The following is a 5879-nucleotide window of genomic DNA, read 5'->3' as shown; positions in this document are numbered from 1 at the left end:
TTGAAATTAATGAAATTATAAAAACAAAATTATTGAATTATTTATTAATGATATTAACATTACAGATTTTACAATCCAAAGGGTAAATATGCATACCGTACATTAGAACAGCCATGGTGTGTTTCGTACAGCAAGAAATTTACCTACTTGAAACATGTACATCTGTCTATCTCATATCTTTCTTGTCTAAATGCCTTATATATGAGCCATCCATTAAAAAGAGAACTGCTTTATTGATCAACAATATGAATCAAACATGCATAATCTATCTACATGATGTACATGTAGGCCATTCAATCAAATGCCTGTCGTAGTAACATACGTCCCAGTTAGGAGTTCAGCGATGATGTCAAGAGGGGGGAGGGGCAATTTATATAGAGCCTCATCAACAAGCACCAGGGATTCACAAGATTGACGGGGGATGTGACGCAAATTTGCGCTAACGACCAGTCAGCCCCCCAACACAGAATGCACAGGGAATAATATAAGCAATCGTGAACCAGAAAGCCTACAGGAGATAGTCTTGCACATTTGGAAACCTAGGGGGTCATGATAACCAATCTCCCGCTTGCCTTCCCTGGGTTTTGCAATCAGTAAGAGATGGATGATTTAATTAAACATTCTAAAATGAGATTGGAGAGCACTAGGAAGCGCAGCTTTGGCAACAGATGGCAACTGGGTCTTTTTCCTATGATTTTACACCCACATTCTATGTTACATTGTATGCAGGCCTACATGTACATGTACCATATGCAGAGGACATGTATACTGGGGGAGGGAGGAGACTAGGCTATATTTAATAGGGAATTTACCTGAATATACACTATATAAAAGAACCCTGAAATCAAATGTACCTACATGTACATGTATGCAAATGTCTGTTTCTCATGCAATATTTTTTCATGTCTGTACTCTGCGATAATCCAGCAAATTATCCCAGAACATGGTTTTGCATTTTTAATAAGAAACATAATTACACAAAATTCATACATGTACAGTACCTGGCAAACAATATCACAAGGTGGTCATTAAAAGGCAAGTAGGTGTATTTGTACATGTAGGACACATTCCATAAAAGATGTCCCATCTTTAATAAGGTGTTCTCTGAAATACTTGTACATGTACTATGTAGCATGAAGATCTTTGTGCCATTTTGCATACAATACAGTACTTTTCAATATGTACACTGCAATTTTCACATTATGTACTTTTAGTACAAAAATACCCCATCAGAAATATCTGTATTAGGCCTTACATTTTTTTGTTATCGATGGGGCATTAAATATATCCCTAGACCATCCAATCTCTTAAATTTACGAGACACCATGGGCATGTCAGAAGATGATTCAATTTAACATGACACAAAGGTCAACGGCGGCAAGTGGCAACGAGCAAGAGCAAGAGCCGATCATTTATGTCATGAATTATGCACGGATATAAACTGGGCAATAATTCTCCACTCCCTGATGCATGCACGCTGAGTAAAGGAGTGCACTTGGGTTATGCATGTTATGCTGCTTGTGATGCACGCATGCCAGTCTCATCTAGGGGGGTCAATGAGCTCCAAAGTGCCTCCCTCAAATCTCAAATCTCCTCTTAACCCATTAGGACTGCATAATGTCAGGAATTCAAGATGTATATGTGTACTGTATACACATAGTATTTTTAATGTTAGTAGGCATGCAGGTGTACATAAACAGGCCCTGCAGTTACATGTACATGTGCTGTTTGAAATCACAAATATCGAAGTTAAAAAAAAATGTCTGTGCTGAGAGTTTAACATGGGCATGTTTACATACATGTACATGTAGGCTACATGTATTTGAGTAGTATCAAAACTGAAACTTTCTAGTCAATCATACTAATAGAAACAATTCTTGCAGTCATCTACAAATAGACCCATGATCTATAAATTTGCTACCAGTGGCTAATTCATTTCCAGCTCCCTCCCCTATCCTCTCTTGAAAAAAAAATGACATTGTTGTAGTTCTTTTCTTTTAATATGAAAACTCCCCCCCCCCCCCGTTCCTAAATGTACAGAGATACATGTAGGATTTCCTATCTTTCTTCGCTTGTCAGATATTTTTTTGTGAAAAGGTGTGTGCAAATACGTGTATATACTCTCCCTTTAAAATGTGATTTAAAACTCCAGTTTTTCTGCCCTTTTCTCTTGGTTGCTTGCCAGAAATTTCAAAAGAGTTATGTGTCCTCTGCTTGCACTACATGTAAATCCTGAATCTGCACTTAATATGCATGTATGTGTAGGATGTACATGCCCATGAAGCATGGCACTACATGTAATGCATACATGTACAGATCTACATGTAATGTTCATAATAATATGACTGAGAATAGCTGCTTGTAACAAACAATATACAAATGTATGCCTACCTGAATTTATATGTCATTCTATTGTAACATGCATGTACATGTCGATGCATTCACATGTACATCATTTCTTTCTTAGTTTCTTTACAATGTGCCGGTACATGTATCATCAGCATTTCAACATCAACATGCACGTATCATTTTGGACTTAAGAGCCAAGATACATGTATACAAAACATTCAGCTCTGTGCCCTGCGATGAACATGAAAAGTCAGGAAGTAAAAAAGTGCATAATTTGCATGCAGCCTACAGGTACTATGTACATGTACCTGTACATGTATGTAGCCTGTAGGCCTACTGGTCAGTATGAATGCCTACAGTGTGCAATAAACTATAAAAACACTATTATGTAATACAATAATATCTGGGCTGAAAGGAGAGTCAGTGGCCAGTTATATTCAAATAAGCTGAACTACTTTTGTATACAAGCCAGGGTTGTAAACACCAGATTACTGATGCATGTCCCTCGCAAGCAATATTTACAGGCCTTCATTGACATGTGGAGCCTACAGACTACAGTGTACAACCTTGGTAGTACTGTACAATCTGTTTAGAGCGTATCCTTCATGTATACATGTACCATACCTGCTTCAATTTATAATGGATCTTGCACCAATGATGCATTAAACCTACATGTACATGTGTAGTCTTTCTGTACCTCCTTCCTAATAGTACCAACTGGGCAACCTTGATACTTTAATTTTACACTTTAGGCCTACATGTACATGTAATGTACATGTACAGGCACATGCAATGTTTTATTATGTGTTATGAAACCTCAAAATAGAAGCTTAGGTTCGCAATATTTCCTACATGTAACTCAGTACAGAAAACACATACAGGCCTACACTACATGTAAATTTACAGTACGTAGGACTACATAAAGTAGGGTTTTTTGTATTTTTAGTAGTAGGGCTGACACATAGGCCTACATGTACATGTAAAGCCTAGGCTATATGCACAGGTTTCATATTTTTTTGTTGAATTGTAAAACTTCACATGTACATGTAGACCTACTATATGTCACATTGTGATGCCCTATGCCATCTAATAATTCTTCCTTTTTTCTAAGAAAATCTCCAGAGCACATGTACATGTACAGTACATGTATGCACATTGTTGGGAGTCGGGACCTACAGTACATGTATACACAGACTTAGATGTCCTGTACTGTGTACATGTGAATGTTTACATTTTGTTCCATGTACAATACTACATATACATGTACTTTACTCTTCATTCATTCATGTACACAATTAGGCCTACTGTTTAACATGTAAATACATGTCCATCATATGCTCACTTTACATTTAAGAAATGTATAAACTGTATGAACATATGAACATGTTTATGTGATATGAATTTAACAGTTAACGTACATGCATCTCCACCCACCCACACTGCAGCATAGTTACTTACGTACATGTATTTGTATGTACACTGGTACACATTGTGTATCAACTAATCAATACTCAGCTTTACTAATTCTCTATACTGGGGGCATTTACCAGGGTACTTATAAATAGGATGTTAGAGTACAAAAGAAGTTTTCTACAGCTTCTTTGAACACTTCCAAATAAAGAACACCACAGTCAACAGAACCACTTCAAAAGCTGTCAGATTGCTAATCTGTGGCTTTACATGTACATGTATATTGTGGACACAGTGCATACGTACATGCACTAACAAACACATGTACAGTGTTTATGTTTTCATTTTAGAAAAAAACATGATGTACATTTAATTGTATTAAACTACATGTACATGTATGCACCATGTATTTTGCATTGTGTGGTAAACCTTACTTACATGTATATTGTACATACTGTACCGACAGTATTATGCACTTTATTTTTATCAATTTCTCACCTTGTCAACTGGTTACATATTTTTCTAAGCTTCTTTGCACACTTCCATAAAGCACACCACAGTCAACAGAACCACTTCAAAAGCTGTCAGATTGCTAATCTGTGGCTTTACATACATATTGTGGAGTCTTGTGGACACAGTGCTTACATGTGTATACATGCACAAACACATACATGCACATACAGTGTTTACAACTTAATGTTTTCATTTGAGAAAAAATAAATAATGTACATTAATACATTTAATTGTAAACTACATGTACATGTACATGTATGCCCTTTTTTTTTTAAAGATACATGTATATATTTTGCATTGTGTGGTAAAGCACAAGTTAAATTGTACATGTACATGTAAAGCACAGTATTGTGCATTATATTTTTATCAATTTCTCACATTGTGAAACAGTTACATGTACATGTAAGAGTGAATAGATTCTTTGCCTGAAGGAATTAGATTTGGAAGAGCAGGCAGGAGCCAAGAAGACCAATGGCTATGTGATAGACAGTTTTAATCAAATGAAATACATATAGAAATACATGTACATGTATTGCATTCTGAAAAAAATATCATTATCATCATCCAGTACAGTGAAATATCTTGAGGCAATATGAATTGGCAAAATAACAAAGGCATTACTGTACAATACATGTACATATACATGTACATGTGTAACAGCTCAATACTCAATAAACATTAAACAATCTTAGATTTTTTTAAACTGATATTTCTTTTCTACTTTTCAAAAGTATCTTGCACCCTATTCTTATTATAATGTCTCTTTTAAAGTAGCCCTATCAGCAAAAAATAAATTTAGACAGATAGCAAATGTTGACAATCCAGAAATTCTCAGTCCATTCCATGCTTGAGAACTGCTTTCAGAAATTAAAAAACAAATGCCCAGATATTTCATTTTGTTCAGTCATCCAATTCAAAATAAATTTTCATATTACAAAATTCCAACAAAACACATTTTAATTTCATATCATTTACAATTTTACAGATTACATCACACGCTATTTAGGTATACATGTACATGTACACATACACTCTAGTCATGAATTGGAATTTACTGACATTAAATTCCCTTTTTTTTTTTGGGGGGGGGGGTTCACAAATTTAAAAACAAGATTTAAAACACACTCCCAGAAGTTTGGAGTCGACATAAAAATTAATATAATGCTGTTAAAGGACGAGTCCACCCCAACAAAAAGTTGATTTGAATTAAAAGAGAAAAATCCAACAAGCATAACACTGAAATAAAATCGGATGCAAAATAAGAAAGTTATGACATTTCAAAGTTTCACTTAATTTCACAAAACAGTTCTATGCACATCCTGGCCGGTATGCAAATGAGGAGACTGATGACGTCATCCACTCACTATTTCTTTTGTATTTTATTATATGGAATATGAAATATTCTAATTTTTTCCTCATTGTAAAGTGAAACAACAATTAATTCCTCCCTGAACATGTGGAATTAGCATTGTTTAATACTAATATAGTTCAGTCAAGTTGGTCCCTATTGTCAAATTTGTAAAAAATGAAATATTGTATAATTCAAACAATAAAAAACAAAAGAAATAGTGAGTGAGGGACATCATCGACTGTCTCGTTTGCATGTC

Source organism: Lytechinus pictus, chromosome 1 (genome assembly GCF_037042905.1).
Source record: "Lytechinus pictus isolate F3 Inbred chromosome 1, Lp3.0, whole genome shotgun sequence".
Lineage (NCBI taxonomy): Eukaryota > Metazoa > Echinodermata > Echinoidea > Temnopleuroida > Toxopneustidae > Lytechinus > Lytechinus pictus.
Note: the sequence above shows the minus strand (reverse complement) of the source record.